We start from the raw sequence: 13,344 nt of genomic DNA on the forward strand, positions 1-13,344 counted from the left end.
CTTTCAGGCTCTGGTCATACTGTTCCCTCTTCCTGAAATGAAACCATGTTCATTCTCGAATGACTGACTGAAGTTGTACTTCCTCTCCGAAGCCTTTTCCAACACTCACCACACCCCCACCTCCAGGGAATTAATCAGTCTTCCATCTGTTTTCCCATAGACTTTGTTCATACAGATAGTCAACTCCTTTCTACTACCTTCTATTATACTCAGTCTGTCTTCCCATCTACACTCTGAGCCTCTTGAATACAAGTCTTATGGAACTCCAAGAGTGGAGGATGAGCTCTATATCCCTGGAGAATTGTGAGAAATACGTCCTGATTAGATCTAAAAGCTGGGCTGAAGTAGTAAAAAACAGAGTTGAAGAGTTAGAGACCTACAGCTAAAGAACAGAGGATTCCGTATTGAGGGTTAGAATGCGAAGTTCCTGGCAACTCTTCCAAAGAGAGAGAGTATGATAAATCTGATGCTGTGGGAAGATGAAAGTATTAGTAGAATAAGACATTAGTCAAAGTCAAGACATGAAACCCCCTTTCTGACTGGGAAAAAAAAGTGGAAATGTGTTAATGGTGAGGCAAAATAGTTTAGGAACTTTTTGTTTGTTTGTTTAGGAATTTGAATGGCAACCAGAGCATAATTTTACTTCTTGACCTCCAAACTGTTTTTGTCTGCAGCGTCAGTGACCACTTACTTTTTTTTTTCTTTTTAACCATCAGTTGACTTTTACGTTAAGGTGCTATGAGGTGCTCATCCCATACAGGATCAAATCTTTATGACAAACCTGTGAAGTCAATATTATTGTCTCTGCTCTATAGATGAGAAAGCATAGGTCAAGTAGCTTCCCTGGCCACACAGCCAATGAGTGTCAGAAGAGCGACTTGAACCCAGGTCTCTGTGTCTGCAAAGCCTGTGTTCCAATATGCCCTCATAAAGCCAGCATGGGTAAGAAAACACAGCAAAGGCATGCATTTAACCCAGGTGGAAATGTGCAATAAGCTGGGAAATTGAAGCTAACTCATAGCAAAAATAACAGCATCCTTCTTTTATGGGGAGGGTGGGACTCCACCCAAGGATTAAGAAAACAAGGCACCAATTGCTAACACCTCATTACCTAAGATCCACCTGTGATGTAAGGCGTTGATAGTCGATGCTATGAAGCAGGTAGGTGTGGGGAAGGTATCAGATTCAGGATTTTCAGGTGTTTATCAGTACCGAGACACTCCAGTGATAATGTAGACAGAAAAATGGTGTCAAGAAACAACTGGTAAAAATCTGATCCATAAAACCAGAAAGCAAGACATATGTTAAGGGAGCTTAAACAAGATTCACTCATTCAAAGCTAAGTTATAGGCATCTTGTCCATCCAAGATGATACAATGGTATGCAATTCCCCATACAAGTAACACAGTCATGTCAGAGAGCAAGTCTGACAAACCAACTGATTGTCTTACTTACCACTGAGCTGTGTGAGAATGGGAATTTCAGGGTGATTTATAGTCTTGCAAAGAATTACTCACCCACTCACCCAAGGTGAGTAATAATCTGCTTGGTTAAACTGGTAAAGTATGTTGAATTAATTAATTTTACTACATGTGTTGCTGTAACTTGTGTGTATAAGAAATAATGGAAGGCTGCAAAATTTGGCACATTTTTGGCCAACCTATTAAAACTGAAAAAAGATTTGAGGTAGGGTATTAAGAAAGATCAGTCCCCTGTTTTTTGCTGTGTTTTAATCAATTCTCCAGAGGAAAAAATGAAATATAAAAATGAAAAATACTATCATTTTCTTCATCTCAACTTATATTTTTCCACTTATAAAACCTAAAGCAACTTAAAAGATTAATCTATGTATTTATCTAGTATTACTTCTTTTTTTTTTTTTTTTTTTTTTTTTTTATTTATTTATTTATTTAAATTTTATTTTGTCGATATACATTGTAGCTGATTATTGCTCCCCATCACCAAAACCTCCCTCCCTTCTCCCTCCCCCCCTCCCCCCCAACCATGTCCTTTCTGTTTGTTTGTTGTATCAACTTCAAATAATTGTGGTTGTTATATCTTCTTCCCCCCCCCCCGGTTTGTGTGTGTATGTGTGTATGTGTGTGTGTGAATTTATATATTAATTTTTAGCTCCCACCGATAAGTGAGAACATGTGGTATTTCTCTTTCTGTGCCTGACTTGTTTCACTTAATATAATTCTCTCGAGGTCCATCCATGTTGTTGCAAATGGCAGTATTTCATTCGTTTTTATGGCTGAGTAGTATTCCATTGTGTAGATGTACCACATTTTCCGTATCCACTCATCTGATGATGGGCATTTGGGCTGGTTCCAACTCTTGGCTATTGTAAAGAGTGCTGCGATGAACATTGGGGAACAGGTATACCTTCGACTTGATGATTTCCATTCCTCTGGGTATATTCCCAACAGTGGGATGGCTGGGTCGTATGGTAGATCTATTTGCAATTGTTTAAGGAACCTCCATACCATTTTCCATAGAGGCTGCACCATTTTGCAGTCCCACCAACAATGTATGAGAGTTCCTTTTTCTCCGCAGCCTCGCCAGCATTTATCGTTCATAGTCTTTTGGATTTTAGCCATCCTAACTGGGGTTAGATGGTATCTCAATGTGGTTTTGATTTGCATTTCCCGGATGCTGAGTGATGTTGAGCATTTTTTCATATGTCTGTTGGCCATTTGGATTTCTTCCTTAGAGAAATGCCTACTTAGCTCTTTTGCCCATTTTTTAATTGGGTTGCTTGTTTTCTTCTTGTAAAGTTGTTTGAGTTCCTTATATATTCTGGATATTAATCCTTTGTCAGATGTATATTTTGCAAATATTTTCTCCCACTCTGTTGGTTGTCTTTTAACTCTTTTAATTGTTTCTTTTGCTGTGCAGAAGCTTTTTAGTTTGATATAATCCCATTTGTTTATTTTTCCTTTGGTTGCCCGTGCTTTTGGTGTCGTATTCATGAAGTCTATGCCCAGTCCTATTTCCTGAAGTGTTTCCCCTATGTTTTCTTTAAGAAGTTTTATTGTCTCAGGGTGTATATTTAAATCCTTAATCCATTTTGAGTTGATTTTAGTATATGGTGAGAGGTATGGATCTAGTTTCATTCTCCTGCATAACGATATCCAGTTATCCCAGCACCACTTGCTGAAGAGGCAGTCCCTTCCCCAGTGAATAGGCTTGGTGCCTTTGTCAAAGATCAGATGACAGTAAGTGTGAGGGTTGATTTCTGGATTCTCTATTCTATTCCATTGGTCAGTGTGTCTGTTTTTATGCCAGTACCATACTGTTTTGGTTATTATAGCTTTGTAGTATAGCTTAAAGTCAGGTAGTGTTATGCCTCCAGCTTTATTTTTTTTGCTCAGCATTGCTTTGGCTATTCGTGGTCTTTTATTGTTCCATATAAATGTCTGAATAGTTTTTTCCATTTCTGAGAAAAATGTCTTTGGAATTTTGATGGGGATTGCATTGAATTTGTATATCACTTTGGGTAGTATGGACATTTTCACTATGTTGATTCTTCCAATCCAAGAGCATGGAATATCTTTCCATCTTCTTGTATCCTCTCTAATTTCTCTCAGCAGTGGTTTGTAGTTCTCGTTATAGAGATTTTTCACCTCCTTGGTTAACTCAATTCCTAAGTATTTTATTTTTTTGGTGGCTATTGTAAATGGGCAGGCTTTCTTGATTTCTCGTTCTGCATGTTCACTATTGGAGAAAAGAAATGCTACTGATTTTTGTGTGTTGATTTTGTATCCTGCTACTGTGCTGAAGTCATTTATCAATTCCAACAGTTTTTTTGTAGAGGTTTTAGGCTGTTCGATATATAGGATCATGTCATCTGCAAACAGGGACAGTTTGACTTCATCTTTTCCAATCTGGATGCCCTTTATTTCCTTCTCTTCTCTGATTGCTCTGGCTAGTACTTCCAACACTATGTTGAATAGGAGTGGTGAGAGTGGGCATCCTTGTCTAGTGCCTGTTCTTAAAGGAAAAGCTTTCAGCTTTTCCCCATTCAGGATGATATTGGCAGTGGGTTTGGCATATATGGCTTTAATTATGTTGAGATACTTTCCCTCTATACCTAACTTATAGAGGGTCTTTGTCATGAATGAGTGCTGAACTTTATCAAATGCTTTTTCAGCATCTATAGAGATGATCATATGGTCCTTGTGTTTGACTTTATTAATATGGTGTATCACATTTATTGATTTGCGTATGTTGAACCAACCTTGCATCCCTGGGATGAATCCCACTTGATCGTGATGAATAATTTTTCGTATGTGTTGCTGTATTCTGTTTGCTAGTATTTTAGTGAGGATTTTTGCATCTATATTCATCAAGGATATCGGCCTGTAGTTTTCTTTTTTGGTTATATCTTTACCTGGTTTTGGTATCAGGATGATGTTTGCTTCATAGAATGAGTTTGGGAGATTTGCGTCCGTTTCAATCTTTTGGAATAGTTTGTAAAGAATCGGTGTCAATTCCTCTTTGAATGTTTGGTAAAATTCTGCTGTGAATCCATCTGGTCCTGGGCTTTTCTTTGTTGGGAGCCTTCTGATAACAGCTTCAATCTCCTTTATTGTTATTGGTCTGTTCAAATTTTCTACGTCTTCACGGTTCAGTTTTGGGAGCTTGTGTGTGTCCAGAAATTTATCCATTTCCTCCAGATTTTCAAATTTGTTGGCGTATAGTTGTTTATAGTAGTCTCGAATGATTCCTTGTATTTCAGATGAATCAGTTGTAATATCGCCTTTTTCATTTCTAATTTTTGTTATTTGAGTCTTCTCTCTTCTTTTTTTTGTTAGCCATGCTAATGGTTTGTCAATTTTATTTATCTTTTCAAAAAACCAACTTTTTGATTCGTTGATCTTTTGAATTGTTTTTTGGTTTTCAATTTCATTCAGTTCTGCTCTGATCTTAATGATTTCTTTCCGTCTGCTAACTTTAGGATTGGATTGTTCTTGTTTTTCTAGTTCTTTAAGGTGAAGTGTTAGGTTGTTCACTTGCCATCTTTCCATTCTTCTGAAGTGAGCATTTAATGCAATAAATTTTCCCCTCAATACTGCTTTTGCAGTATCCCACAGGTTTTGGTATGATGTATCATTGTTTTCATTAGTTTCAATAAACTTTTTGATTTCCTGCTTGATTTCTTCTTGGACCCATATGTCATTAAGTAGAATGCTGTTTAATTTCCATGTGTTTGTATAGTTTCCAGAGTTTTGTTTGTTATTAATTTCTAGTTTTAATCCATTGTGGTCTGAGAAGATACATGGGATAATTCCAATTTTTTTGAATTTATTGAGACTTGATTTGTGACCTAATATGTGATCTATCCTGGAGAATGATCCATGTGCTGATGAGAAGAATGAATATTCTGAGGTTATTGGGTGGAATGTTCTGTAGATATCTGCCAATTCCAATTGGTCTAGAGTCTTGTTTAGATCTTGTGTTTCTCTACTGATTCTTTGCCTAGATGATCTGTCTAATATTGACAGTGGAGTGTTCAGGTCCCCTGCTATTATGGTATTAGTGTCTATTTCCTTCTTTAGGTCTAATAGAGTTTGTTTTATAAATCTGGCTGCTCCAACATTGGGTGCGTACATATTTATGATTGTTATGTCTTCTTGATGGATCAGTCCTTTTATCATTAAGTAGTGTCCCTCATTGTCTCTTTTTATGGTTTTTAGTTTAAAGTCTATTTTGTCAGATATAAGAATAGCCACTCCAGCTCGTTTTTCTTTTCTGTTTGCATGGTAAATCTTTTTCCATCCTTTCACTCTTAGTCTGTGTGAATCTTTATGGGTGAGGTGGGTCTCTTGTAGGCAGCATATAGTTGGGTCCTGCTTTTTGATCCAGTCAGCCAGTCTGTGTCTTTTAATTGGGGAATTTAAGCCTTTAACATTAAGAGTTGTTATTGAAAGGTGTTGATTTATTCTTAGCATTTTATTGGTTGTTTGGTTGTCTTAGGTGTCTTTTGTTCCTTGCTTTCTGATTTACTGTTTGGTTCCTTTGTTTGTTGGTTCCTTAGGTTGTAGATAGTGTTTTTGTTAGCTTGTTTTCTCTTCATGAATGCCATTTTTATTGTACTAGCGGGTTTAGATTTTTCTTAGGTTTTTATGGCAGTGGTAATTATTTTTCAGGAACCAAACCCAGTACTCCCTTGAGGATTTCTTGTAAGGGTGGTCTTGTGGTAGTGAACTCCCGCAGTTTTTGTTTGTCTGAGAAATATACTATTTGCCCCTCATTTCGGAAGGATAGCCTTGCAGGGTAGAGTATTCTTGGCTGGCAATCTTTGTCTTTTAGTATTTTGAATATATCATCCCATTCCTTTCTAGCTTTTAGGGTTTGTGATGAAAAGTCTGATGTTAACCTAATTGGGGCTCCCTTATAGGTGATTTGACGCTTCTCTCTTGCAGCTTTTAAGATTCTCTCTTTGTCTCTGAGTTTTGCCAATTTGACTATGACATGTCTTGGAGAAGGCCTTTTTGGGTTGAATACGTTTGGAGATCGTTGAGCTTCCTGGATCTGAAGATCTGTGATTTTTCCTATACCTGGGAAGTTTTCTGCCACTATTTTGTTGAATATGTTTTCAATGGAATCTCCATTTTCCTCCCCTTCTGGAATACCCATGACTCGGATATTCGAGCGCTTGAGGTTGTCTGATATCTCTCTCAGATTTTCTTCCATGTCCTTGATTCTTTTTTCTTTCTTTTTGTCTGCTTGTGTTATTTCAAACAGCCCATCTTCAAGTTCAGAGGTTCTCTCTTCAACTTCGACAAGCCTGCTGGTTAAACTCTCCGTTGTGTTTTTTATTTCGCTGAATAACTTCTTCAGTTCAGCAAGTTCTGCTACATTTTTTTTCAGGACATTGATTTCCTTGTATATTTCCTCTTTCAGATCCTGTATACTTTTCCTCATTTCATCATGATGTCTAGCTGAGTTTTCTTGTATCTCATTCAGTTTCCTTAGAATTATCACTCGAAATTCCTTATCAGTTATTTCAAGGGCTTCTTGTTCTATAGGATCTAGAGTATGAGATTTATTAACTTTTGGTGGTGTACTTTCTTGATTTTTTGTATTTCTGGTGTCTTTTTTTTGGTGTTTATTCATTGTGGCAGGGGGTTTCACAGTCCACCGGTTTAAGACTAATGACTAACTAGGATGTTGCTGTGGTTGCCAATTTGGTATGGCTCCCGCCGTGACTGCTCAGTTGGCCTCTAGTGTCTTGTGTGTGTGGTTGCCTCGGGTCTTGGGCTTCTCCGGGGATCCACCTTTCTGGTCAGCTTGGACTCTGCTGGGCTGGTGGATCACGTACCACAGGGTGTGTGATCTCTGTTGAGCTTTCACTTTCTGTACAGGACTTCTCCCCGTTCAGTGTGCTCTGGCCCAGGCTGTTAGATCGTGCAGTGGCGACCCCACCGGGTGTGTGGTTTCTGTCGAGTCTCCGCCTCCCTGGCCGCACGTCTCCCCCCTCTGTGCACACTGTGCTGGGTTGGGGCGTGTCTTCTGCACCCCTTGTCTATCAGCTGGGCCTTCAAGACCCTGCTCAGCACCGCCTCGCCCAGGAAGTCTACCAGGTTTCTGCTAGGCACAGACGACCAGTCTCTCTGGGTGCCTTTGTAGCACTGTGTAGATCTTTCTCGGGTCTTGTTCACCTTTGTATCCCCCCGGTATAAACCGAGTCTAGTGCCCGCCTGCAGCCTGCTCTCCGGCAGGTTCAAGCAGACCTGGGAACTCTCCAACCACACTATTCCCAACCAGAAATTCGTTAGGCTTTTTTCCAAACTGGTGGTCGCAGAGATGGTATCTGCCTCCCAGTAACAGGAAGTTTACCGGGGCCGGAGTCCAGGGTGTGGTGGAGTGACAGTCGGCCCGCCCGTACTTCCTAGCACTCCCAAAACTGGTCGGGACGCCCCACACCCCCAGCCCTGCCAGAGAACCGTGGAGGGAGTGGGAGAGGAGGTCGGCCCGCAGGGTCCGGAAAGCCCCGCGCCAGGCCAAGCAAATGGGCTCAGTGATGGCCGAGCAGGGCCGAGCTGCCCGCACCTGGGAAAATGGAGGCAGCACCGGGGCAATGAGTGGCCTGGTGGTGCAGGCGGGGAGTCGCGTGGGCATCCACCCCCCGAACAGAGCTGTGCCAGGGATCACTCACAGTGCTGTGCCAGGTCGGGCGCTCGCTCTGTCTCTGGTTTGTTGCCTTCCGTGTTCTCGGCGCTGCCGCCTCGGGCTGTTCAGTCGCGGCGCCGCTCGGGCGCTCCCAGGAGTCTTCTTTAATGCCGGCCTGAAACCTCGAATCCTGAATAGGGCAGCTGGCCGCCTTCAGTGCGGCCCCAGCCTCCGGGATCCTGGCTGCATCCACAGCAGCCCTGGCGCCGTGTTCCCTGTTTCAAGACTCACTTTTGCAGCTAAGAATCAGTTCTTTTCCTGCTCCACACTTCAAAGCTGTTGCCTGTAAATGAGGCAGCCTCTCCTGCCGGGGGCAAAGTGGCGTTGAGCCCCCACGACCGGCCAGCAGCAGCAGTCCTCCCTTAAGAGATGGCCAGAGAAAGGTCCACAAGTTTCCCGGCTGCCTGAGGCCCAGTGGCCACCTTTTCCACCTCAGCTACTCCGCGCCAGCCGCCGCAGCCGCCGCCATCTTGAAACTCCCAGCTATCTAGTATTACTTCTTACTTTATGGGAAAAAAAATACAACAAACTAATTTCTGGACATTGTCATCTTCAGGGACTGGCTTGTTCCCACAGCAATTAGAAAAAGAATATCACAAATATTAAAGGTTTCTATATTTATGTGGCAGCATGCATTCTCTTGGATACAACAGAATCTGTCTTAGAACAAATGGGTTTTCTTAAATGATCATTCCTAGCTTTCTAAAATTCAACCTTCAGTGTAGGAAAAATAAGTCACCCTTTTATCTGTTCCCTCAATCTTTAGCAGCACACAATTTTTCCATATGTTTTCTATGTGCAATTACTACTGAATTACTTTGAAAAGATTAGACTGGGGGAAAAGAGACTGGCCAGTGATTTTAATTCAAATCAATAATAAAATATTTTAGTTGCATAGTTTAATGACTCAAACACTAATTGGCCAGTCTACAGAGAATTAAGGTCTTTGTTTTTGTGCCCTTATATATGACCTACTTTAATAGTACTTCCCTTTCATCAGGCCCCCACAAGCAATATTTTGAAAGCAGAGGAGAAGGAAAGATATTAGGGAGAAATGAAAAGTAACAACTGATTGTCATGTATACTGGTATCTGATAGTTTGACTTCTGAACAAGAGAATGAATCCTTTAAATAGGGTACAATAAATTCACAAGTCCACACTCAAAAATATCCATTTTTGTATGTGTTTGTATAGACACAAATATATACCCATATATACTTCTTTACAAATACGTAGCTAGAGTTACAAAGCATATGCATAGGTAAAGAAACCTTCACAAAATTTTAGTCATTATGTAAGCGTACCTGGATTGTAAATGTGAAGAAAATGGTATATAATAAAAATGAAACATCTGGCTCTCCAGATATGCATTTTAATGAGTGTTTTAATGATAGAATTTGACAAACAGAGCATATGGCCATGTTATCAATAAAGTCTTGCTACAGAAAACTGGACAGATATTTTGAACCAAATTTTGTAGCATATAGATTCACCCACTGTATTTTTCTAAACACACCAATTCAAAACCATTTTTAATTAAATAACTGCACATTCATTAATTTTTATTATGATTGTGAACATCAACTTTATATATTAACCCTTTTTTAGGGGCAAGCACTCACATGCAGGACAAAATGAATATATCTCATTCTAAAATAATAATTTGATAGCAATGAAGTTAATCTTACCCATTCTGTTACTACCAGTGCTTTCTTTCTGGGCCATTGAATTGTTTAGAAAGCCAGTTGTGATCTATATGCAGATTATAATTTTAAAAAAAAGAAATTTGTCCAAAACTCTTTGGGAGGCTTGCACAAAATTTCCTACCACTGAGGCTGTTACGGGAAACAATCTCTTTCTCACCTACCAGTTGACCCTCAAATATTCAACCTCCCTCCAGTAATGAAAGTTCATTGCTTAGAGCAAACATCAAGTATACCAGGTATTTTGTGTAGCACAAGGAGCCTATGAAACAGTTCTGTTGATGCTGTGGTTTTGCAGCCTGAGGAAGTCATTGATAAGATAACATTTTGATGTAGCAACTTCATTTGTTAAACTAGGGGCCGTGTGAGAAATGTCAAACCATGCTGAAAGAGAAGGCACTAACTTACTACAAGGGGTGAGAATGCTACAAGGGCTTATTTAAAGGAGAATTGTTCTGACTAACAAGGAAGCAGAGAATTTGGGGGGAAAATGCAGAGGGTCTCTACTGAAGGGACAGGTGTTGACCAGTCTACCACTTCCTGGCTAGGCAGATTTCTGAAGATCAATTGTTTTATCTAGAAAGTAGAGTAGTAGCTATTATTGGTCCACAGACTTGTTGGGAAATTAAACTAAGAAATCAAACAAATGGAAAAAACCTAGATGTAAACTGAGGCCTCCCTGCCCTCCCAGTTCCTGCATCTGTGCAAGTGGCTTGGATTAACACCCTACACAACCCAGATGAAAACTCAACCCATTGTTGGTGTATATTAATTTTAAAAACATACACATACATAAATTATTTTATGAGTTTACTACTAATTGGAGATTAGTGGGTTCACAAATCATAGAGTGTACGGCCTCTTGCAATCTCCCCGGCTCACCGTTTTTCTTTCCCCCCTCTCATCTCCTTCTCTTCACCCCATTCTTCCTCCTCTCTTTTCAGGACAATTAAATTCCTCTCCTTTCTTCTGCTGAGTAATTTTACACCCTTCTCAGAAGCTTTGGTGCCTCCTGACCTTCAGACTCCAGAGGACTGCATTTACTTCCAAGCTTATCGGTCACTAGAATAAAGGTTGTTCTGCTTTCTTGCCATGAAAATGTTGGTGGCAGCTCCTAAAGGAGTAAAAATTTTACCAACTCCTTATAGTTAATTACTATTATTATTGGCTAAAATGATGCTTGATCCTCCGCAACAATGACAATTAAGGAAGACAATGAGATTAATTCCACAGCAATTTCAAACTCAAAGTAATATTCAATTACACATTAAGACACATGAAATATTGTCGCTTTCTATTTTTCCTTGTACTCAAGACACTTCGAGTAGATGTGTAGACCTTTCTGGGAATCATGACATATTCTTAGGGGCACATCATTTTTTTTTAACATTTAATATTTTGGTGCTTTCATATATATGATAGATACCCTTTGAAAAATTAAAGTCAGCCTACTCTGCTTCATCTGGATGACCCTGTATGAACAAATAGGTATGAAGTGATCACCTATGGTAGAAATGCTGAACCTTTCAGTGAATTAATAAGATTAACTAACTTCTTATATCCTAATGTGAAAATGACAGCAGTTGTTACATATCTGCTATTGTAAATTCAAAAGAATTATTAAATTCTTTATAAATCATAAAAGTAATACTTCCCTTTAGCTATATTTCATAGATGAAAATTTTCTTAGGTTTTTTATAGATATTAAGGCTCTGATTTGACATTATGGTGACAATATAGTGAAGCAAAGCAAATACTACTTTAATTGCAGTGGGTCAGTGATATAAGAAGGAGGTGGACTTAATACAGAAACTATACATTCATAGCAGTATTGAGCAAATGCAAGCAAATGCTTTTTAAAATGATAGTTTCAGCACAGAGCTGGCCAGAGACTGCTAAACAAAATCAGCAGTAAAGAACTTGCTCATGGCATTCTAAGAACTATTTGAGCATAAATCAAAGTTTCTTGATCATACTTTAAATCAAGAGAAGACAGCTCTTTGGAAAGTTCTCATTAAATATAAAGTCTAGGAGAGGCCACAGCCACCGCCGACCCCCTGGGACCCAAGGCAGCAGCAGAGCCACGGAGTTCCTGCTGCCCTCCACGCGTGCAGGACCCCCAGGCCATCAGCCAGGTGAGTTCCTGTCCCCCGAGAGAGGCTGCAGCCACTGCAGACCCCCCAGGACTAGGCAGCAACAGGCAGCCGCGCCTCAACAAAACTCCCTGATATTGCTCCAGACACCAGGGTAGAACAAGTAGACTGTGATAGCCTTACTCACAATGACTAAACACCATCAGAGAGATACTAGAAATATGAAAAACCAAGAACATATGACACCTCCAAAGGAATACAAAAACTCTCAAGATCTCGACTCTATAGAACAGGAGGTCCTTGAAATGACTGACAAGGAATTTCAAGCAACAACCCTAAGGAAACTTAACGAGATACAAGAAGACTCAGAAAACACAATGAAATAGAAAAAGTATACAGGACCTGAAAGAGGAAATGTACAAAGAAATCAATGTCCTGAAAAAGAATGTAGCAGAGCTTGTGGAGCTGAAGGATTCATTCAACGAGATAAAAAACACAACAGAGAGCTTAACAAGCAGTTTAGAACAAGCAGAAGAGAGAATATCTGACCTTGAGGATGGCTTGTTTGAAATAACACAGGTGGATAAAAGAAGAATTAAAAACTTGAAGAAAATCAAAGAGAGATAGCAGACAAGCTCAAGTGCTCCAATATCCAAATCATGGGTATTCTAGAGGGGGAGGAAAGAGGAAATGCCATTGAAAACATATTCAATGAAACAATAGCAGAAAACTTCCCAGGTATAGGGAGAGATACACATCTGCAGATACAGGAAGCTCAAAGATCTCCCAACATATTCAACCCCAAAAAGTCCTCTCCAAGACATGTTATAGTCAAATTGGGAAAACTCAAAGATGAAGAGAGAATCTGAAAACTGCAAGAGAGAAGGGGCAAGTCACCTATAAGGGAACCGCTATCAGACTAACATCAGACTTTTCATCAGAAACCCTAAAAGCCAGAACAGAATGGGATGATATATTCAAAACACTAAAAGACAAAATTTCCAGCCAAGAATAATTCACCCAGCAAAGCTATCCCTCTGAAATACATTTCCCAGACAAGCAAAAACTGTGGGAGCTCACTACCACACAACCAGCCTTACAGGAAATTCTCAAGGGAGTGCTGGGTCTGATACCTGAAAAACAACCATGACTACCATGAATACTAAAGATACACCAAAACCCATTAGTAAAATGTTAACAATAAGAGAAAAAAAAAGTTTATCCACTATTTTAAAAAACCAACAAAAACAGAAGACAATCAGTAAATCAGAAAGAAAGGAACAAAAGACACTTAAGACATCCAAACAAAAATCAATAAAATGCTAGGAGTGAATCAACACCTTTATATAACAACTCTTAATGTAAAAGG

Source organism: Cynocephalus volans, chromosome 1, assembly GCF_027409185.1.
Source record: "Cynocephalus volans isolate mCynVol1 chromosome 1, mCynVol1.pri, whole genome shotgun sequence".
In the NCBI taxonomy this organism is placed as follows: domain Eukaryota; kingdom Metazoa; phylum Chordata; class Mammalia; order Dermoptera; family Cynocephalidae; genus Cynocephalus; species Cynocephalus volans.